We start from the raw sequence: 24760 nt of genomic DNA, 5'->3' as shown, positions 1-24760 counted from the left end.
TTTCCTTTGACATGTGGTTGTAAGATACAACGCTGAAGCTGCTCATGGCCATGAGTTCAGACCTGGGAAAAAATGATGGAGAGAATGAAACTCCTGTCTACTGAGAAATAGCCAAGAGGCAGAGGTGAGAGCACAGGTGGAAGTAAGGGTAGAAGGATGGCAGGAGGGAAGGCATAGGGAAACCCAACGGTGTGTACTTAGAGACGGTTCTTTCTTCTTACTCCTTCCCATGACTTGCTTCTGAAATGAACACATTCCTTGTTTAAACTGATTTATATTATACATCCTGACCCATATATCATTGGGATTCAGCATGTAAAGCGGACAGCATTTGGAGCCTCAGCTGGGGTGCTTGGAATCCTGACTTAGGGCTTATTAACTGATTAAACTTAACATTTTGTAGCTTTGGTTTTCTCATCTGTTAAAATTTTTTTCTCCTATGTTATTGAAAAGATTGCACAATGTAATGTACTTGGTATATTTGGTAAAATGCTCACTGACAAAGGGTTTGATGCAATAGACTTGTTTTTTTTTTCTCTATAACCCTCAGTAGCTTTTTTCTGTGTCCCTCGCAGCTTTCTACCATCCTTTCCAATTGGCATTCTTGAAAAATATCTGTTTAGCTAGAAGTTACAGAGTGACTTTAAAAGTTTCTGTGCCAGTGGTGACCAGGCAGCTTTCCTTAATTCAGACCACAAGCAGCAGAGGTCAGCTACATGCATGAGAATACACTGTGATATTTCCCCCTCGCCATCTTTCCTGTTGGCCCTTATTCTCCCATTATTCGTGAAAATTTTACAGGAAACTCCACCAGGAAAGCCAACTGAATATAAAACTTGTTTCTGACAATATGAATCAGCTACCATAGAACTATAAAGTTGGAAAAACCTTACAATATGAATCAGCTACCATAGAACTATAAAGTTGGAAAAACCTTAGAGAAACAATGGCCAACCAATAGGCAGTTATTTTACAACGGAAGAAGAAAGAGGAGAAAACACTGAGCTGAACCTTTATATATGCTTGTTCCTTCAACTCCTCACCATGAGAAGTAAATATTATTACCTGATTTGGTAGGGGTGGAGACTGAGGGTCAGAGAAGGGAAGTCATCTGCCCAAGAACACAGCGGAGGCATGTCTTACTCCAGAGAAGGCCCTTCACCTAGGTGTGTTTTTTCCAATAACAGAAGATGATGAGTAGGAGTAAACAAGCCTTAGGATAAGTCTCAGAAAAAGAGTTTTTGTTCACAAAGGGGGCTCTGAAGGAGTAGGACTTTTTAGGATAAAAATAAAACCTGAAATTTCATTTGGGAGAAATTTTTTAGCTAAAGAGTTGAATTCTATTTTGCTCTTTTCACCCTTCCTTTCTGTTTAAGGCCATTCATTAAAAAATAATAATAATTCCATGTAAGTTTAAGGAATATCACTCTCTCCATATTGCTTTCAAAAGCTACAGAATGTGGCTGAATCTTTCAAAGGGCCCAAGGAAAATGCTGCCACATAGGAAAGGTAATGTCTCCTAGAAAGGGGAAAGGTCTGTTTTTATTTTACTCTCTCTGAGCCATGCACTCACTTTCCACATGTGGATTGTTCTTTTTCTTTTTCTTTTTTTTAGGACCTGATGTTCTATTGCTATGCCAACTTCTTTGAAAAAAAATTCCTGCACACAAAAAACTGGAGTGGAGGAGGGCTGAACAGACTCTTCAAAGGAAGGAACTAGAATTTGGTCTTTTAGCTTTTTTTCTCCCTCTTCCTTCCTTCTCTTCTTTCACCAAACCCTCCCCCAGAATACACACATTCATACTTTTCTATAAATTATAACTAATAATAAATTTGATTATGCAAATTCTCCAATGTATCTCAATATTTTCCTTATAATCTGTTTCAACTCCTTCTTGTGGGGACAGGCAGTATTCCATGGATAGACCTGTAACTGAAATGTTACGCCCATATCTCAAGCCAAGATTTCACCCTCCTTTGAAAATTGAAATGCCCTCTCCGTGTATTTAGTCTTGTTAACAGCAATAATCATCATCATTTAGATGCTTTTAGAATATAGAATTTTCTTCGTATGTTTTTGAGACGGATTTTTTTTTTTAAATTGGCATAGTGTTGTAAAAGCTTAGGCTCTGGAGTCTGATTTTTCTGGGTTTGAATTCTAGCTTTTCCACTTCTAGCTGTGAGTCCTCGGGCTAATTGTTTAATTGCCTTAATCATCAGTTTTCTCATCTGTAAAACAGGAAAGAGTAATATAGTTCTCATAGAACTATGGAAAAGTTAAATGAGCCTATGGTTGGAAAATATTTAGTAAAATGGATGGAACATGGTACATGCTGCATAGTTAGCTATCCTCCATCATTATCTTCTTCTTCATCCTCATTTTAATGTGGGATATTGATAAAAGAGCTACATAAAATAAAAGAATAATATGTACAAATCATTGTGAGGAAAGTTTCCCAATACTGACTTTTAAGTAATTTAAAGCAGTCATAGGGGCAGCCCCAGTGGCACAGCGGTTTAGTGCTGCCTGCAGCCCGGGCGTGATCCTGGAGACCCGGGGTCGAGTCCCACGTCCGGCTCCCTGCATGGAGCCTGCTTCTCCCTGTGCCTCTGCCTCTCTTTCTCTCTCTCTCTCTCTCTGTGTCTCTATGAATAAATAAATAAATAATTTTTTAAAAAAGCAGTCATAGGGATCTATGTTATAAGACTGCAAATATGGCTTAAAACTGGTACCCAGAACTTCTGATTCAAATAATTCAAATAATGCTGCAAATGTTTTTGACAAAGACATGGATTACCTGGGGTATGCCATCTCTTTCAGAAATAGAGCATGTCAAACAATGGCCAAGTCAAAGCATGTGTTGGATATTTGAACAGGATATATCCACACTATAAGTTCAACTTTTAAACACCACTACTTTGGCTGTTGAAGATAGAGGAATTGAAACCTTTCTAGAGCACAGTGGGTTGTGAGCAGGATTGAGAAACCATGATCTCCACACAACTGTTGAACAAACAGTATCCTTAGTATCTTCTCCATTCCAGCATGGTGCCTGGTTATGACGGGGCAGTGGAGCACAAGGCAATGTTCTGGCTCTCCAGAACATTGTGATCATGACAGGGTGGGTGGAGAGAGGCCTTTAAAAAAGGCATATCAGTCAGGTTCTGCTGTAGTAACAATGAGCCCAAATCAACGACTTAGGCTAAAAAGTATGTACAAGGGAGATAAAGAAGCATGTAACCCAGAGTTCCTCAAAATTTTTTTCATTAATGCCCTCTTAAGGAGAATTTTTATATGTTTTCTTCTAATGCATTCCCAAAATGAAAGTTTCATACCACAGATAAATTGTATGTCTATGTACTATATGTATATCCTTATATATAAAAATTGTAGGAGTCTTTTGCCTACCGAGAACAAATTTTCATCCCACTGTGGGCATTATCTCCCCCATTAACAATTCAGGATTTAACCCACCTTGGAAGGTTTACAAGACACATCAAGAGTCTATAATACTTGGGTTTCATCTCAGAGGTAGCAGGAGGTTCTTCAACAAAGAAGAGGGAATAAGATTCCAGTCAGTGGGAAAGGCAATGGTACCAAAGGTTGAAAGAACCTTCTGTATTTTGGAAACTGTTAGAGTGCCTGGACTTTTGGGCTGAAGTCAGGGCATGGTGTGACAGAGAGCTGGGGAGGTAGGCATGTAATGATTCAGAGCTATGGTAAGGTGGTGAGGACCTCACCATAAAACCAACATTTCAGTTTTTCTTGACCTTCCTTGCCTGCTGACGCTCTAGTCATGGAAACAACTTTATTCCCAAGGGCAACTGTCCCTCACTTTAGCCTTTAAAATACTCCCACAATTGAAGGGGAGGGCTCCTAGCAGCAATGAGGCTAGCAACTGAGGCTTGAAACCTGCTGTTCGCCTTCCGAATGGGTCAGCTGGGAAATCAAGGGAAATGAATCATTGAAAACAGCTGTGTGGGTTGACCATGCTTTGGCAGTTGGCCATTGTTTGCCAGTAAAAGTAGCAGCAGAAGTCAACCTGTACTGAATCTTATTCACACATTTGGCTCAACCTATGGTGAATTTCTTAAAGGCTGATTTAAAGATTCTTTCTGAATTTCACTATTAACAAGAAAGCCATATCCTTATATCACAGAGGCATATTCAGATTGCCTATCAATTTGCAGAATTTATGTCAACTTTTCTATCTTCTTCTATCTTTGCAGCTTTAGCAATTAAAAAAATCATTCCAGGAAGTAAAGCACACATTATTTTTTGACAAACTTTTGTGTGTTCATATTTTCAAACCAAAGACTGGGTCACAGTGATGTGATAAACATGAACCTCCCTAGGGGTGGGGAATAAGACAAAAAATTGAAATATGGACTGTTTCAAAAAAATCTGGACATAAATTCACCATGTTTAAGGCTAGTCTGGGACTTAGTAAAAATGATCATGTTACAAAACATTAAAATAATTCCCTGACCTATACCTAATTACTTTACTTCAATTTCCACTGAGACATTTTTAACCTCTATGGACAGCAAAAATCCCTCCACTGACTATTTGCAAAATTGAATTCCAAAGCCTGTCTTTTAGGCTTGGTTTCTATAATCTAGCACGGATTACATTTGTGGAATGCTCTGATTTGTCTATATTTCTGTAACATATGGAGAAACAGGAAGCCCAGAACTGCTAAGTGCAGGTCATCATGCAGATACAATGTAATTGTGTTCAGATGTGATATTATTCCTTCTTCTGGGTCTTATTAGAGGCACTCTAATTAATTAAAGGATGACAGATGTCCTTGTTGAATTCTTTTATCCCTTATAGTTAAGGCTTCATTTTTGGAGAATGGTACCATCTGAGTGAAAATAATCCATTAATACCAGGTGAAACAGAGACAAATAATGAAAATATAATTAAGAAGAACTGAGCCTCACTATGATTCAGAGGTAAAATTAAGTCCAACTTGTGACACTGAAGTTTCCCTGTGTCAGAGACCCCAGTCCAGGTGGGTGCTCCAGCTTTCCCAGCATAGTCACCCCCTCCTGGAGCCAACATCATGAGCATTATTTAGATATTAGCACTGTATCCAACTTCCCCTTCACTATTAATGCTCTTTTGACAGTGGGAACCTCCCTCTAGTTCCAGTTCAAGTGGGTAACTTTGCAGCTGTAATTCCACAGCTGCTGAATGTACTAAAGATGTTGAATGCATTAGAAAAAGAATCACAGAATCATAGAAACTGAAGGAGGCTGCAGGGACAGGCTGGTCCATATCCTGTTCTTCCCCCTAGAAAAGATGTAGCCACACAGTGAATCCATTTTTTAAATCAAGACTAACTTTAATTATATTGAATTCTGAAAATTAAAAGATCTGTTCTGTATAGTACCATATGGATTTTTTTCCCTCTTTGGCTTGTTTTTGTCAAGAACAGAGGTGGATTTATGAAGAAGCTAATGAAGCTTAAACATTAAGACTTTTCCAAAATGATGGAAAAAGTTTTGGAAAGTCCATGTCTTTAGTAATGTTTCTGTAACAGGACTCTAAAAGTGCTCTGTTTTAACTAAAACCTCACCACTGTCTCTTTCCACTCTGACATCTCCATCATATTGTCTCTTATATCAAGTGGCCACAGATTGGAGTTCCAGCTAGAAAAATGTTAGGTAACTCATATTTATATAATTTGCTGACATAGTTGTATATTTATTGATAGTGGTACCATTGTAGGAATGGCCTCTAGAAATAACTCCCAATTCAACTGTGCTAACTTATCCAGAGCCATGTCATGCAGGTATACAGGCTCCAGACGTTGTATTATGAACTGAGGCTATCTCATGGACACATGGCACAAGAAATAAGTAAGTAGTGGAGCAGAAACAAGGCTTAAAATGTCCAGTGCTAGAAATGAGTCTATATAAAGAAAAATCTTCCAAATCTTACATGTCATACAAGAAGAACACATACATTTTCTCGAATTTGGTGTCCTGAAATTTGATGACTTTGCCAATACAAAGTTGTATAAAGTTGAGAAAAACTTTTCAAATACCAAAAATAAAAAATAAATAAATTTTGATCAATCATGCCAGATGAAAGACATTATTTTTACTTTCTATCTATAGAAAGATATATAATAAAATTACTATCATAAAAAGAAATGATCAAAGATTTTACCTGTCAAAAATGTAAGGAAAAGTGCTACAGTCTCCAGCAGTTAATTGATTAAATGTATCATTTTTTTTAGATTTTTGGCATTATTATAGTTGCCCATTTTATTAGATTTATAGGTTATTGTAATTTATCTTCTTATTCTAAATGTTTATTTTTGTTCCTAATTTGTGTTTGTGATTTTGTGCTCTTTTACTTTAAAAGGGCCTCCAAATGGTATAAGTTTCAGCATGTGTGGAGGTTTGGAAACAGAAGAGGTTGGGTGTGATTAGCAGCATCCAAAGGGCCCCTGAGAAGTCCTAGTCCCCTGGTATTCATGTTTCTAGGGAAGGAACTTCTTTCTCTTGAATGTGGCTTGGACTTGATGACCAACTTCTTAAAAATAAGGTAGGACAAGGTGATGGGATGTCACTTGGAAATTACAGTATAAAAAGAAAAAAAGACTATACTTTTCTATTGGGTGTCTCTATCTCTCTGAAGGAAGCAGCCGACATGTGACCAGCCATATGGAGAGATGCACAATAGCCAAGACCTGATGTCCCCAGCCAATAGACAGATTGGACTCAAGGCCTGCCAACAGCCACGGAAGTATGCTTGGAATGGAATCTTCCCCTTCTGAGAACCTTGAGATGCAGCCTGACAAACAGCTCCATCATTCAACCTTGTGCAAGACCTGAGCCACAGGCATCCAGCTAAACCATACCCAGATTCCTGAGGAATTTGTGAGATAATAAATGCTGTTTTGAGGAGTAAGTTTTCAGACAATTTGTTATGTACTAATAGATGACTAATATGTTGGGGAAAGATAAAGATAATTTAATCAACTTATTAAATCCTTCTCAGCATGGAAGGAATATTGTCTTGTTTAATGAAATATCATTTCCTGATACTGTTGAAAATCCATTTCCTTGCTTCTTTCTATGTTCTGATACAGGACTCTGGTGATACTCATGAATTAACATAATATTCATGTTTGCCTATTGGAGTTGATGAGCAATTCATAATATTAAAAAGTTTGTATTATTCTTAAACCTGTATGTATGTGAGTGTAGGTGAAACATGTGAAATGTGATAAACTTGTTTTCATTGAAAATTAGACAGATATTGAATGTTAGAATTAGGAAATTTTACTTTTTATAAAATATTTTACATATTTAAGAGGGAGAGAGAGAAGTAGACTCTCCACTGAGCAGGAAGCCTGATGTAGGGCTTGTTCTTAGAATCCAGAGATCAGGACCAGTGCCCAAGGTAGACACTTACTCGACTGAGCCACCCAGAGGCCCTGGAAATTTTGTTTTTTAAAAAACATTTTAAAAGATTTTGTTCTGTATTCAATAACATTTTTAAAATTCAGCTTTAAATAAATTTCAGGGTAAAATCAATATTCATGATTTCTAATTATACTTTGCTTGTTAAATTAGTATATAATTTTTAATATTTTATAATAAAATATCTTTTTAAAAGCATTTGCATAATCATTTTATTTTTAAAGTTTTTACATTTATTTTACTTTACTTTTTTGATGAAATAATATTTAAATGTGTTTATTTGGAACACAAATACTCTTAATTTTTGCATCTTGTATTTTATTTAAGCATCCATAGATGCTTAAGATTATGTTGGGGCACCTGGGTGGCTCAATTGGTTAAGCATCCAACTTGAGATTTTGGCAGATTATGATCTCACGGGTCATGGGATGGAGGCTCTGTGCTTAGCAGGGAATCTGCTTGAAATTCTTTCTCTCCCTCCCCTTCTACTTCTTCCTCATTTGCACCAGCATGTGCTCTCTATCTCTAAAATAAATAAATCTTTAAAAATTATGTCAAAATGTGATTATTTACATAGAGATTTTGCCAAAATGAAGAAAAATATGATAAATTTCATGGAAGAAACATATCAAATGTTATGAACTACACATATCTCTATTTTATCATCCACTTTAACATGACTGGTCTGTCAATAAAACACACAAAACTACATACTGATAATTAAATTCAGTAACATTTGATATCATCTGTCATATAAAAACCATAACTTTATATATAATTTTCAAGTTTGTCATTATGAAGATAAGTTTCAGAGTAAGAGGATGGAATATAGTTTAATTAAGTTTGTTCTTTTGATTTATAATTTTAGAGTATTTAGCTGTATAGCATGTGGACATCATTGGTACTCTTGCTCCAGGTCCTGCAAATATTAGGGGTAGGTGTGTCCTTTCTGACAACTCTATTTAAAATTTCAACATCATCTGTACCCCCCAAGTATACTTCTTCACCTTCTTAGATTTACTTTTCTTTAAAGCTCTTATCAATATATTACATGCTATACATTCTACTTTTTATTTATTGTTGTCTTTTTTTTCCTTACTGGAGTGTAATCAAGCTTGATAAGAGGAGGGATTTTTGTTGTTTTCATTGCTATATTCTTGGCACATATAATAATGTCTGGAACATACTTGGTACTCAGTAAATTCACATATTCATTCATTCTTCAATCACAAAAATATTTATTGAGTATCCCTTATGCTTCAGACATTGTTGAATTCTATTAGTTGGCACTTGAAAAGCAAAGATAAAAAAGGGCAGGAGAAGTTGTACTGTGCTTTTAATTAGAGAAATAAATAAATGAGGTTATCTCATCCCAGGGCTACACCGTTTTCTTGAAAGGCGAGAGAGCATAAGCCACCAACCACTCCCATATCTCACTATGAGATTCCTTTCAACTACTGGTTTCAATTTAAAAACCATGACATTATTTCTTTGTCACCTGTTTTAGAATACAAGAAGTGACTCATAAATTCTTTAATCCCTCTTGGCAGCAAGGTTGTTTCTGAGTCCACATAGTTAATTGTTGCCTCAGGAATCATCCCAGAGTAAAGATGGATGTGAACCAGCCTTAAATGGTAAGTTTTAGGCTACAAAGGCTTTTATGTGGCTCAATTCTTTTTTCCCTACAAGGGGAATTCACACACACACTGCAAACATCAAAGGCTACCTGCAATTAAGATCTTATTGTAAGGCTACTCATGTACTTTTGTCAAGCAAAATAAAAACTGAGCTTGTTTCTGAAGCTAAGTACAGTTTTGTCATCATCTCCTGTTTTTACAGCAATGCAAGTAATACTGCTTTTAAAAACAACGAGCAGACTTAGAATCCTGAGTTTTATTTTCTGCACTGCCACTAAGCCATGTGACCTTGGGAAGGTTACTAGAGGTTATGTATGCCCCATAAATGGTAGAGAAATTTCAAGAGCTTTCAAAATTGAAATACATATTTACAAATTAACTTACTTATACTTTTTATTGAATATATCATATATTTAATATATTTATAATTCAATATATTTATAATTTGTATTCAGTATATTTTTTACATATATATTTCCTACTTTATGCAGAGAAAGGAAAGAGGGAAGATTTAAGGAAAGCAAAGTCTGCTTATAAAATGAGAATCAATTGTTTAATCCATATTGATTGATAGTAAATCAAATAGATGAGAGGAAAAAGCCAATCTAATTCTGTATCTAATTGTCCATTCAGTTTAGTCAAATATCATTTGACCCCCACGTATGGACACATAGAAGACCATCTGCCACAAGGTCTGTTGAATTCCCTGATTGCCAGTAGTGCCGGGCAACAGCCTCTGCCTAAGGACAGAAATATGTGCAAAGAAGGGATTTGGGAGTCTGATAGTTAATCAAAGGCCCAGATGAACGTGCAAGGGTTTTCAACTTAGATTGCTTATAACAGCAAGAAATGGAGAATAAACTACCTACCTATTTAAAAGAGTTGGTTAAATACAATATAATAATGAGATATATACATATAGGTTGATCATGAAGGATGATGTGATAGAAATAAATGTGTTTACATGGAGAGATGCTTATAACATATCAGATGAAAAATTAACATGAACAAGGGTTTAGCTGATGTGGTTCTGTCTTCATAGTAAAAAATTATATATGAATACATGTAAATATATTTCCTGTCTTCTTCTCTCTTATTCTCTTTCTCTTCTCCTCCTCTTTGCATGTGTGCATGTACATGCACACACATGCACACACACACATCTACAGAGATATACTGAAATCTTTACAGCATTTATCTTCAGGTGGTAAGATTATGGGTTATTTTAATTTTTTTCTCTATGTCTATAACATGAAATTTTTAAATAATGAAGATTATTATTTATACACTAATATTTAAATAATAAACAAATAATAAAAGCAGTCAATTGCTCTGCCCTCAAGCCTTGAAATTTGAGAAATCTTTAGAGTTTTCCAGATCAAGATTTACAACCCTAACAGAGAAGACCTGATTCATCCTCTCTTGCCAATAAGGTGTGACCACTTAGGGATTCTCCTGGTAATCTGGTTACTGGAGAAGTTCAATACTACCTATATAATAATTATTCCTTGACATCTTGTTGAATAATTCCAAACACTCATTCATACCTCATTCCTGATTCAACCTTCCAGTAAATATCTATTAGACACTAGGCATGTATTTTATTATCATTTTATTATTTTTATGACTTATATAGTAATATTAATAGTCCATTATTTGATTATTATTATCTGATCTTTATGTATTGAAAGCCAGGCACCTTATTAAGCACAAGCCTGGCTCTGTGCTAAGCAATAAGGTTATAAGGGATGAGGAAAAAAAAGAAAAAAGCTAGGCATGATCTTTTCTTCTATGGGAAGCTAACAAGGTCATTCTTCATTTTGAAAAAGATTAAATTCAGTACAGGAAGTTTAGGTGGGTGACCTGCAAAGTTGTTCAGCATTGACCAGATCACAGATCTTCTAAATCTTATGTCAGGACATTTTCCTTTATACCACACTTAAATAAAACAAACACAACCAAGATAAAATCCAAATAGTCAAATTTCTTCTACTGTAAATTGGAATAAAATTAGGAAAATAAGAAAAATAATTCTCATCCAGAAGTTTACCACCTTGTAGCATTATCAACAATAGCTAAACTATGGAGAGAGCCCAAATGTCTATCAACTGATGAATGGAAACAGAAGTTCTCCACCCTAAGCTTACTGTTGACAAGGTAACATACCAGAAAATTTTTATACTTCTATATAGACAGTGTGATTTTGTAAAAAGAAAAAAAAGCAAGCAACTAATTAATTAATCTTAGGTATACAACAAAATATAGGCCAATTCACCTTGTTTCCATTAATTTTAGACTAAGTCTTTTTTTTTTAAATTTATTTATTTAATCATGAGAACAGAGAGAGAGAGAGGCAGAGACAGAAGCAGGCTCTATGCAGGGAGCCCGATGTGGGACTCCATCATGGGTCTCCAGAATCACTCCCTGGGCTGAAGGTGGAGCTAAACCGCTGAGCCACCCAGGTTGCCCCTAGACTAAGTCTTAATCATAGATAATCCACTTAATTTTAAAACTTAATGAATTATTAATAGTTAAAAAGCAGTGATAGTTACTTCTCATACATAAGAGGGTTTCATACATAAACTATGAAATGTATCATTTCACTACTCATATTTTTATAATTAAGATGAAAGATAAATATTGCCCATAAACCACACAAATTCTTCATTATAACTGGAATCATATTTGGCATCTAGGTTTCTCTCTACACTCTTCATGTTGACAAGGTTATGAGATCTTCATTCTTATAGGAATCAACTTATTTTGTAATAAAGAAGCCATAATAGTTTAAAAAATTAAAACAGACCACCATCTTCTCTCTTCTTCCTCCTCCATCGTTTCCTCAGTACCACTGACAAGTGAATTTGCCTCCACATCAAATAATAAAACCAAAGGGTAGATGCATGATAATTTGAGAAAAGTGACAAAAATATAACCCTTACTCCAAAGGAGATATAACATGCATATTTATTTTTAAATGCCATCCATATGTAGTATGTGTTTTTATGAGCATTTTATTAAAGACAAGAGGTTCACCATAATGTTCTAAGACAGATGGTAAGCAGCACACACACACACATACATACATGGATGCCATATTTCACTTGGACCTATAATAATAGATACAACTGGCTCAAATTGCTTCCAGTTCCCTGGGTTAAGGAGGTAGAGTCCTCACTGCATCGCTGCTGTGGGCTCTGAGGGTGGAGTTGATAATCTCAGGGCCACAACAGGCTCCCAGGTCCTCTGACCTCATATACTTTCTCTGTTCTACTTCCAAAACCATTTGACTTCCATCTCAGTTCATTTTTTTTTAATCTCAAAAAAGAATTCAAACTCATCAAAGTATTTGTGAGCATAATACTTTCTTGGGGAAGGACATCATAATTCAGAACACCAGAGTAGGACTTCGCTTTTCAGCAATAAAAACAGCTTTGCCAGGAATAAGAAAGCATCATTCCTCTATAGTGGCATTTCACTGGCCACACCAAGTCTCAACCTCTCTCCATCTATTCCACTCCTGTCTTTCCTTCTCAAATTTCCTTCTCAGGTGCTCCCTATGTACAGCCTTGGCATTCAAATTATATCTGCTATCACATGGAGCATCCCACTCTGGTTTTAGTATCTGGCCATACCCACATCACACCCAGTCTCCTGTTTCACTCAGCCTTATTCAAGTATTTCCCAGATGAAGATACTTCTCTCCCCCCAAAGACTTTTGTTGGGCAAACATTTTTAAAAAGGAAAAGAAAAGCATTTCTCTCTCTGCAGAGATTTTCCCCCTTTTTATGCTAAGATGCACAATTCTCATATTTTAGCATTTCTGAAATCCAGATGAGTGTGTTTATATAGTAATAGTCAACTATTTTGAGACTCAAAAGAATATGGGCCTGGGATAGAAGGTTGTGATAATGACTCAAATAACATTTTTCAAAGAGAAAAATAAGTTTGCTTTTGTCCTCTCTGCCTCAAAATGGCCAGTGAACTTTGTGCAGACACAGTCTGGTTTCTCTGTCCCAGGAAGATAGTTACTTCTTATGTCAGAGGTTCATCAATGGTAGTCTTGTCAACTGCTGAATCTTCAGTACCAACAGGTCTGATGGGGCCACTGCATCTGTACACAGATGCTCAAGCACTATGTCTTGATAAAAATATGAGACCACTTGGACTATGGTTCAGATTTCCAGCTGTCTGATAACACAGGTTTGACACACCTTAATGTGTCCTTTCAGAGGAGAAAGGGGATTGGACTTCAGGACAGCAAAGCTTCTGTAAAACTATCAGAAATATGGTGCAGAAAATCATTTTTTAAATGTCAAATAGATTGTAGAATCCTGTTGGAGGTCATCGAGACGACGTGACTGCTGGTTGATACTCAGGCTAGATCCAGGCAATCAGAGACCCCTGACTCCCTCCGTCCTTAGAACGTATGTTCCACCTACTGTTTCCACAATAGGAGCTGTTTCAAGGACACAGCGTTGAGAGAGCAGTGTGGTGTTGAGAATACCTGCAGAGTATAACTGGCAGAGCACATGTAACATGGTTAAAACCTCTTTTTAAACTTTAAGATCCTAGAAGTGGTTCAGACATCTACACATCTTGCGGTCACTCAAGACAAATCTGATACATAAGTTTCTTGACTTGTTCTACCTGCCACCTACCAATCTGGAGTGGCTGGTCTCTTTTTTCTATCTCTCCCTGCTCTCAGTGAATGGGAGCCAGTTTGTGAACCAACAAATCCACACATGCCCAGAGCTACTGTAAAGAGATTTTGAGTCTCTACTGCCAGGCAATTTGTAATACTGACAATAACACGGAAAACTAGTAACGATATGGTCCATGGAGTAAAGAGATGGAAAACCAAGAGGTGAATGTTGTGAGAAACTTTTACAAATGGTGAGAAAGTAATTTGCTATATGGCAAACATGATCAGTGCTCTAGCCACATCCCTCATACCGGCCAGTTGCTCATGACAAAGTTCATCAGTGTCTGCAGCTTTTACATGTGGGCTTATTTTTCACCAGACCACAGAAGACTGCTCTGTCCAGAAGCATAAGTAACAAGCCAGAAAAGTCAGAAAAATTAACAATTCCTAGGACCAGTGCTCAACCCATAACTCTCTGGAGTGAATGTAATTCCAAGGTATGTGTTTTTCCACACCCCAATGTTTCCTCATGGCATTAAGTTTCAGCTGCCCAAGTAATGGGTAGCTCCATAACCACCCCTTCCCCAAGGCCTGCTAGTCCTCCCTGCAACTCCTTGACAACTACTTGCACTGAATTCTTGCCTCATGTCTGCTTCTGGGGAACCAAACTCTGGCACCCAAAATCAGACTTGGAAATTTTTGGTCTCTGTACATATGGTTAAGATTCTTTGTTGATGATCTTGGCTATTAAAAGTGATTTGTCATTAGTCTTTGAAATTCCCATGTGCAATACCAGACAGCCATGTTATGAAGAAGTGAAGTGGAAATTAGCTGCTGATGTCATTTTTTGTCACATTATTTGTACTTGGCATTTGGGTTGGTTTAAGAACATTGTTAGGAGACTACAGCATTTAAACATATTCATTTTTGGTTATTTATTTCAGTGTCTGTGGATTTATAACTTTGGCAAGTGATTTGTGTTTATTTTTAGTGGCAGATATCCATCTTAAAGTTAAAATTTTTAAATGTTGACATATCCACATTGTGTAGAAAATGATCATTAACTTGTAACCAAGGTATGATCTCATATTATTACTTCTCCTTTTATTGAAAAAAAAAAAACCTACATTTTTATTATTTCCTCCAAGAACAAGTCATACATTTGGTTGAGATAAAAAATAATATATAGTAATATAATAATAGTGAATTTTTTTAACTAAAAAGCTCTTAACTTTATGGTGCTCCTATAATCAATGATGTCTTAAAATTCAGGAAATACGTACATATATTGTGTTAATAATATGTGCTCATTATAAAATTTCCTAAAATAAAACCTCAAAAGTATAAAGAAAAAAAAGCCATAATCTCAACAAATATAAACCGTATTACCATTTTAAAATGTATTTCCAAACATCTCCTTCTCTGTGTTTATACTCATATATTTTGGCATAAATAAGATTATACAATATGTATTGTTTTATTGAATACTATTGTTATGTGATAATGCTTCACAAATGTTTTTCCACTTATTCAAAATGCCAATATCTTCCTTGACAAGAACAGATGCTATGCAGATGTTGACTACGTGACCAGTGTATGGTACCGATTGAGAGTACTTCCTACTTTGAAGTAGCAATATTTGCCAAGAGCATTTGAAATGGCCTTCACTGTATTAATTATTTTTAGTTGCTACCTTTTGGGAGACTATCCAAACATGTATATGAAAATGATACCCAAAGATGTATATCTAACTAACTCATTAATGCATCAATCCTGATGAAGAGAGCAGGATTGTAGCGAGGTAAAACAAACCTATCCTGAACTTGGGGGCAAGCAAGGCAGGCTCAGGCAAGTCACCCAAAGTGGGGGACCTACAACAGATAGGAAACATAAAAAAACCAAAGGTGGGACCGTTTTTCCTTTAAATTACTGTGTACCGGATGCCTGGGTGGCTCAGCAGTTTAGCGCCTGCCTTCAGCTCAGGGTGTGACCTTGGAGTCTCGGGGATCAAGTCCCACGTCAGGCTCCCTGCATAGAGCCTGCTTCTCCCTCTGCCTGTGACTCTGCCTCTCTCTCTCTCTCTCTCTCTCTCTCTCTGTCTCTCATGAATAAATAAATAAAATCTTTAAAAAAAATAAAAATTAAAAAATAAATTACTGTGTAAATCTGGGCAAATTTCTCAACTTCTCTATGAGTTAGTTTTATTCACTGCACCTGGAGGAGACTGATTCTTCTTCTATATGACAATTTTGCTGGTTAAGATTTTATTAATTGATCACTTTTTGAGTTCTGGCACACTGTAATAGACATGTATGGTTTCTATCAGCTTCCCTTCTGCTGTTAACAAAACCCATCCTTTCCTTTTGGGGAACCACACCTTCCCCAATGTCCGCCAGAAAGCTTATGTGGGGCTGACCCCACCTCTGGATCCATAAGTGGGCGAGTCAACCAGTCTTGGCCAGTTAGGATACCAAATCCCTTGAATCATAATGATGGGTTCAGAAATCAACATATGATTCAAGTCAGCCAATGAGAATCCTACTTGGGAAAGTCTCCCCTTGTGTTGCAAATCTGGTAGAAGATAAGTCTGGAGCTGCTGACTGGCTATCTTCTTTATTGCTTGGGGGGAGTTTATAAAGGATAAAGCAAGCAACAGGAAAGATAAATAGGAAAGCAGATCCTTTCTGTACTTGTTTCTGAAAGTTTTTCAACAGAGGAGGTCTAGGGGCTCCAAGAGCAACAGTGATTCATGAACCACACTGTGGCAGTCATACAAGGTGGTAAATAAACTTCAGGGAGGCAGAACCCTGGGCAGGAAGTTTCCAGCTTCAGTGATGATTCCCATATTTCAAGCCTGCCATGGAAGCAGAGATCCACCACTGTGGCCTGGATAATAAGGGTGTCAGTACATTTGGGAACTGGCTATTAGAAGTCCTGCTTCTGCTATCCAGACACCACAGAAACCTCTTGGTTCTGGTGGGAGCCTGAGAGAAAGGAAAGACTCTAAAATGCCCGCATCTATATTTCTTATCCATTTCAGTGCAGGCTTGATGTTAGACTTTATTTAAACTTTAAAAACTATAAAAAATATTGAAATGTGATATGTCTCGCAAACGTGAATTATTTAACTAGAACTCTGCGAACTGCAGGGCATGCTCCTTTTTCTCTTTTCCCTACATTGCTTTTTTTGCCTCCGTACTTGTGTGACAAGTTGTCTTGCATAAAGTTAGTCTCAGTGCAGGGCATGTGTGTGTGTGTGTGTGTGTGTGTGTGTGTGTGTGTTTAAAGGAAATGAGAAGAGCTTTGCTATTGTTAGGAGCAAGCTGCTAAGAGAGGAGAGCATGGGTGTGACAAAGCCAGGGTTTCTACTTAATAGGAGGAGGAGTGGTGCTTGGCCTGTTTCTTAAAGCATTTGTGGGACCCAGGCAATGATGGTGGAAGAAGACACTGCGTGACAAGAGTCATGACACTGAGAGATCACAACACTCTGGGGAAGGAAAGTGGTGGAAAATGGGTTGATTTTAAAGGGTCTTAAAAGTTGTTCTAAGATTACGAACTTTGTTCAGTAAGTAACTGGAGTCCATGAACGTTTCCTAAGGAAGGAGTCACATGAATAATCTTTGGCTTATAATAACTTTGATCATGCAGTAGAGGATAGTGGTTCTTAAACAGTGAGCCCAGACCAGCAGTATTGCCATCACCTGGCTACTTGTCTGAAATGCAGATTCTTGGACCACACCCAGGCCTATGATCTGGGTGTTTAATAAGTCCTTCAGGTGATGATGATGCACACCCAAGAAGCAGTATGTGAAGGGGAAAGCACCTTTCTTATGAGTCACCTGACGAAAGTTGAATGTATTGCCTTTAGATGTTTTAAGCCAAAGGTAAGTCAGGCCACAGCTTATTAACAGGCTGTTCACCCCATAAGGAGAGAAAGTAGAATTTATTCCTTCATGTAAGGAACATATTAAAGTGCTGCATTTTTCTCCTTCTTTGCTGAATTCCACACAAACTATACAAAACACACCCCAACCTCAACTATTGTCTAGAGAAATACAATAAAATAAAATTTAGCCACAGGCTCCTCCCCTCCCCAGATTCTCCCACTGGCTAACAGGATTTCACTATATTAGCCCCTGTTCTAGAGATGGGTGGATACCTTCGAGATAGTGTTCATTCATGTGAATGTCACACCTCAGAGACATCAGCTTTGAATTTCTTCAGAGCTGGATCCAAAGCTATTTCTCAAACCCTTCTCAAAATGTTCTTGATTTAATGCCCAAGAAATATTGGCAAGGATAAGGGAGCACATTCAGGGCTGTTGGGACTGCCAGCAGGCAGACAGGCTTACAGAAGACCCTTCTTTGGGTCCTGCCAAGCCTTGAACATGCTTTCTGGTGCACAGTGCTGCTGCTTTAGATCCAGGAGCCTGGAAGTCCTCCTACATGGGGAAACCATTCCATGCTGTAGGGGATAGGACCAAGGAAGAGAGAGCCTCTATTCCCTTGATAAGAGTCAACCAGCACTGTGGTCTCTGACCACTGGTTTTCCAGCTCGTTGACTCATGCACATTTTGTTTCATAGATGTCTTATGAATGCAATGAGGAACTCCTGGAGTTTGGAGTTTAAAGGGATTCCCTAAGCCATGAAGGTCTCTTCTTACTTTCTTCCCTGATGGATGCTCCTGTGGTCTCTTGAACACTTCCAAAGATGGGCCTCACATTATTTTGAAGACTGTAAAGTATCAGAGTGTGAACATGTCCATGGTGTTAGACCACCAAAGCAGGACTGCAAAGGAGTTACCCAAGAATCAGTCTTGAGATGCAAGAGATCATCCATCTCACCCTATAAAAGGGATTAGAGGTAGCCAGAACGATGGGGAGCATTTCTTTAGAGAGGATTGGTGTTGCTATGCAGGGAGTCCCACCTCCCTCTGTAAAATGGCAAAATATATTAGTGTCATTGTGAGTAGGATTCTTTGCAGAGTCAATTATATTATGTGTCTAAACCAGGGTTTCTGAACCTCAGGACTGATGACATTTTGGACTGGGTAATTCTTTGTTGTTTGGGCCTATGTGTACATTGTAGGGTGTCGGGCAGCATCCCTGGCCTCTCCTGTAGATGCAATAGCACCCTATCCTCAATTGTAATAATCAAAAATATCTCTGGACATTGCCAATGGCCCCTGAGGACAAAATTGCCCTTGGTTGAGAACCATTGAATTAGACTCTAATGTCCCTGAAAATTATTATATGCATGTATGTAGGGTGTGTGTGTGTGTGTGTGCATGTGTGTTTGGTAAAATAGCTACCTCCTTACTGCCAGGAAAATGAGGAGACCTATCTTGACTTCACACAACTCATGACTCATGATTGAAAGACTTTGAAAAGCTAGTTGCTGGGTTAGAGTATCAAAGAACACTTTGCTGTGTTTTCTATACTGCATCCTTTGCCTCAAGCCCCAGCCCTTTGTTATGCTAGGCTTAACTCAGACATTCAGAACCACCTTGCCCAGGAAGTATGGGGAGCTCTGTGATCTACAGATTATACCGGTGAGAGTGGGGGAGAGAAGACAAGACTGTAGGGCCAGACCTCCTGGTGGCAGACAATGGTCTCTAAAGTGAGGACTGAATTCCACATTATAAAAGTTTTTAAGGGGGATCCCTGGGTGGCTCAGTGGTTTAGTGCCTGCCTTTGGCCCAGGGCAATCCTGGAGTCCCAGGATGGAGTCCCACATTGGGCTCCCCGCGTGAGCCTGCTTCTCCCTCCTCCTGTGTCTCTGCCTCTCTCTCTCTCTCTCTCTCTCTCTCTCTCTCTCTCTCTGTCTATCATAAATAAATAAATAAAAAATAAATCTTTTTTAAAAAAGTTTTTAAGGGGAGACATTCTATGGGAACAAAATTGAAGGTTGGGCCTCCACTCAAGGGCCAGGTACAGTAACTGGAGGCCTGATGAAGAATTTCATTTTACTTGTCTCTGAATTATTTCTCCTTTGTTTTGGGAACTGTCAAATTCAATATAAACAGTACATGTTTTCTATACCTTAGTTCTTATTGGTTACCCTGTTCTCCTAGATCCATTACCCCTATATGGCCTGTAGGTGGTGCTGTGGGGAATTATTGAATGAAGCAGGAAAGGGTGTTCTGGTAAACAAAGCCATCATCTCTCAACTTCCTAACCTCCTTTCCTCCACGGCACTGAAGCTGAGATCTTACTTCTGCTTTGCCAGCTCCTTCCTTGTTAGCCTCTTAACAATAGGGGTCCTAGAGGGATTCAGGGAGAGTGCAAGACTGGAGAAGGGAGGAAGGGCTTGCTTCTGTTTGCTGCCTCCTCACTGTGTCACCTGGGCAATGGTTCACCATCAGCAATGGCTGGCTTCAGTGGTAGCAATTGGGTTCCCTCTGCAATTTTTCCCTTTTCCTGTAGGGGAAAGCTCCTAAGGTCTTGGTGCTGGTGGCAGTGTCTCCTCTTCAGGACTCTGAACTCTGAACTCTGAACCTATTGCTTCCAATAGTCTGATTCCCTTGCTTCATCCCCCAGTCCTAAGAAGGGGGCAGCTACTTCCTATGGGCACTATATCTGTGTGGCTTAGAGGACATTTTAGTCCTCTGTACATATTTAACCAACTCCTTATATTACATTCTCTTTATTAAAGCAACTGGTAGGATTCCTGTTTTGTTGGCTGGACCTCAACAGAGGTAAGGAAACAGGGGTTTGTCTACAACATCTCTCTGATGAGATCAGAGTAGTGACAGCAGTTCTGCTCTGAGCCATTTAGTGATTCAGAGTGTTTCCAGCAAGACCAGCGGCAGAGCCAGCAAAGGACTTCAGAGATAGGCTGACAGTGGCAGGAAGAAGGACATGATGCCCAGAAACAACTCCCAAGAGGACAGACTGGGAGTACCCGTGCAAAAATCCCCCTTGTATCCCAAATCTGCAAGAAATTATAGGCTAGCTTTTCTGTTTTTCATAACAAAATAGAATTTAATCAGGTAGAGATGAAACTATCAGAGCATACCACATATAATCAGGAAAGATAGTACCTCATGAAACTTTTGTTCAGTTTTGTATATATGCATGCATGTGGATACTGGTATGTAATATGAAACACCTTTTTTCTGTGGGTCTGGAAAATAATTAAGAGCAGAAGGGAGGCTGACATTTAGGATTCATGTAAAATCATGAGATTTCTGTGCTTTTTAAGTTCCAAGACAACTGACCTGGGCAAATGACTATACCATAATTCAGTCTTAAGGACTCTTTATATACCTAAAAGACTCTCAGTAGGTAATCCCAGGACTCCCCCAAACCTGGGGAATGGAAGTCCCAGGAAGGCCTAAGGATACATGGTCCCTGGATCCTGCCTCCATTTCGTGAGGCTGCTATACTAACCCTGGCTCTCCTGATCTCTTCTCATTCTTGCTTTACATTGGAACCATCATGTACTCATCCCACCCCTGCTCACTAAAATGAATGCAGTCAGAACCCATCACAGTAACTGAAAGTTATATCAGCTTTTTAATTTAGAGACATGTTCTTTGAAATGCTTTAGGCCCTGTGTTAAATATTATTAGACTTCACCCAGTCCAATGTTTTCTAGACTTTTGGGATTAGTATTCTCTTTCTAAAACTCACCGTAGTTCTACTAAACACACACACACACACACACACACACACACACACACACACACACACGCCTTTTATTATAATCCCAGGGACTGGTATCTGAGATTATGATGCAGGTAACTCCTCAGATACCAGCACCAGCTGGACCACACTCCCTCACCTCATGGGTCTGAGTCTTGTCTAAAATGTCTATTCATAAACTGGCCATGTTTGGAGAAGGAAATGAGAGGGAGGTCTCAGAATAAAAGGGCCTAGACAAACCTAAAAATTGGGAATGGGCTATTCTTCTAAAGTTTATTTTAGAGTAATACTGTGACAAAAAGACTAGTGGCATCTCAGGATGCAGGCTTCTGCTGTTGTATGATTTTTTTTTACCAACAAGCTCCTCCTCAGGGAACCTGCCTTAACTTACCAGCATCTGGCCCTTTGATTATACTGTGCATTCCTTGGAGAGCTTCTGTACCTCCTTGGCATTCCATCATGCACTCTTCATCGTGGGGCTGAGTCACACTATGTTGCTGAGCTTTTAGAAGCTCTTTCATGCTAGGGATAAGAAAAGAAATAGTTACCTTAAGTGTAATTAATGAAGGGCTCAGGAGATTCCACTCACAAAAGAATGCAGGGGGAAAGATATTACTTGGCTGCAAATTCACTTTGTTCTTCCAGACTCTCTAACTCTACAGTAACTTTTAAAATTCCAATTCTGGTTGAAACTTGGATGAGCTACATAGAGATTACCTGATCTAAAATTACAGGCAAGGAAAATAAGAACCAAGGCATTTAAATGACTTATCTGAGCTCATTTTAACTGGTTATCAGTAAAGCTATTTGACATAGCATTGATTTCCAATAGATAATTTGTCTTAGGAACATCAAATATAATCCATTGTTAAGCAGCACACCATATGGCAGGAGGGCTGCAATTTCACAAGCACTGACTTGGCATTGAACATTTAATTTAAAAGTTTGCATCAACTGGAAAGCCCCTAATGGAATATCTGGCTCAAGCTTCAAATGGCTTACCCCCACAAAACACCACACTAATGAAAAGGGACATTGTTACCCAAACAGGTAGAGACACACAGCATCATTTCCTTGCTTAGGCGGTGGGCAAATAGGCTATTGTGGATACAGTTGTATTAGTATTAAAAATGTTATTTTCAAGAAGTGAAGATGAAATTATAGAGCTTAAACCTGCATAATATCTGAAGAAATGGCGTGATCTCTGCTATCCTATTGGTATTTCACATACATGATTTCAAATGTCATGTGTGTTAATATGTTGTTCAGTTGGAGAAAGGAAATGCTATACTTGTAAGTCACTGGTACAGTGCTTCTCATACTTCAATGTCAACTAGAGATCTTGTAAAAATGTAAGTTTGGATTCAGTAAGCCTGGGTAGGGTCTGAGACTCTGTCTTAGTAACAAGCGCCCAGCTGATGGGGATGTTGCTACTCCTCAGCCCTCACTTTGAGTAACTCAGACCTAGAAAGAGTGTATAGGAAGATGGAAAGATTACAGGCCGTAGATACAAAACTATAAGCACCTTGTTTCTACCACTCATTAGATGAATAATTTTACAAGATCCTTGATCTATCTGAGCAGTAGTTGTCCAGTGAATAAAATGAGATAATAGAAATGATACTCATTCTAGATAACTGAGAAAATACAGTGGTTTTGAAAAGCCAGGCTGTATATGTAGTTACTGGCTGTGGATATCATCCTACTATGTACTCTAACCTGAAGTCTTAAGGGAAAATATGGTTACTAGGTCAAGAAAAGTTCCTCAGAAAAACTCAGGATGGATTTCTCTCCATCTGTACTTTATAATAAAATTTCCAATAGCTTGGTGGAGAAACAGTGTCCTGCAGGAAGTGGCTAATGTGCCGACAAGTACAAGAACACCTTTAACTATCATGCGTCGTGTTTGGTCTTGTTGAGATTTAATTCAACTGGTGACATTCATAGGCTGCACTATAAAATCAGCCTGGCAGGAATGGCTGTGCACGCTGTTGACTTTATTATAGAGTCAGGACTCTGATGGGCTTTCCAGCCGACGGTGGGTTTTGAAAAGCTGCCACTGCGGGCTGTGCAAACACACAGTGTGCCCAGGCGAACCTCTGTTTGGTTAATGGGAATCTCACAGCTGAGCAAACGCGAGAGCTCTGTTTGTAAGATCTTCCTTCCCTTCCATGGCAAACCAAGCAGGAAAGTGAATTCCTTTGGGCTAACCCGCAAGATGCCTCTCTTAGGTAAATAGCAGATTTGTGAAAAGCTGTCTGTCCACTCCTAACCTATTTACATCACAGATAGCTTTCCTGGTGCGTTTTCAGCTGCCAATGAATGCTAATCTAAAGGATAGATTTATCTGTTAGACAGTGGTCCCATTTCTACTCCCTTTCCTTCCCCATCCGCCTCCTACCCCTGACTACACACTAGGATATAGTCTAAGTAGAGACAATACAATCATTTCGATTTACAATCTGTCCTGTTTAAATGGAGTGGGAATGATTTCATAGTAATAGTTTTCAACAACCCATATAACTAATGGAACCGAGGCTATACTTTATTCTGAGTATCTAGATAACAATTTTTTACTCACAGGAAAATAGTGATGCTAGCTCACACTCAGTGCTTATTCTATAGAACTACACAAAGACTTAAAGTGAGAATGATAATCTCCCTCAAATTAACAGAGATTACCTCTAGCAAGGGCTTTACAAATATTTTCTCTTAGACCTTATCAGGGAAGAGGGTATCCATAGAGATTTTTAGCCCTTTGCTCCACCTCTTTCTAGTTATGTGATCTTGGGCAATTAACTGGTGATTATACTTCAACCCATTCATCTGTGAAATGGGGATAACAATAGCTCACAGAGTCATTGTGAAGCTTGAAAAGATATTGTGCTTGTACGGTATTTAGCTTAGGATTTGGTACATTAGTAAATGTTCAAAAGTACTAATATTTCTTACCATCATTGTCTGTATGCTAACCTACTGACATCACAATATTACCTAGCAGGCACAATATTGCTTAGCAGTACATATTTTCTGGGTCCAGGAGTCTGTAGAAGTGATTTTTGTCATCTTATAGATGTCTGGGCTCTGTCAATGCTGATGCTCATAATCTTATCAGCCACCATTATTTGGGCAACACAGAGCCCATGTATGAATTACAGGTATGAATTCTCAAGGTAACCCTAAGATGTATTATCTTCACACGCAGATAAGGAAACCAAGGTTTAGAGAAATATTTGGTAAGTTATAGAATTGGCATTTGAGCCCCTGGGTGTCTAACCTTTGTGCCCCATGATCTGACATACTGATTATAACTAGCATGTGTGCTGAAGTCCAGGTGTCTCACACCTCCTTCTACTCACTCATATCCAACAACTGTATATATACTGCTG

The 24760-nt window shown here is 38.3% G+C and overlaps 1 long non-coding RNA gene across 1 annotated transcript in view; it reads left to right on the top strand.

The window, feature by feature from the left end:
* Nucleotides 1-6424: 6424 nt before the first annotated feature.
* Nucleotides 6425-24760, top strand: part of LOC144294019 (uncharacterized) — a 71269-nt gene continuing 52933 nt past the window's right edge. Inside the window, exons 1-3 of the long non-coding RNA XR_013361405.1 lie at nucleotides 6425-6562; nucleotides 6656-6924; nucleotides 14105-14222. This is a non-coding gene — a long non-coding RNA (uncharacterized LOC144294019). The remainder of the gene's footprint in view (nucleotides 6563-6655; nucleotides 6925-14104; nucleotides 14223-24760) is intronic.

The sequence above is a fragment of the Canis aureus genome, chromosome 22, assembly GCF_053574225.1.
Source record: "Canis aureus isolate CA01 chromosome 22, VMU_Caureus_v.1.0, whole genome shotgun sequence".
NCBI lineage: Eukaryota > Metazoa > Chordata > Mammalia > Carnivora > Canidae > Canis > Canis aureus.
The sequence above is the reverse complement of the archived record's forward strand: the minus strand, read 5'-3'. Positions and strand labels throughout refer to the sequence as shown.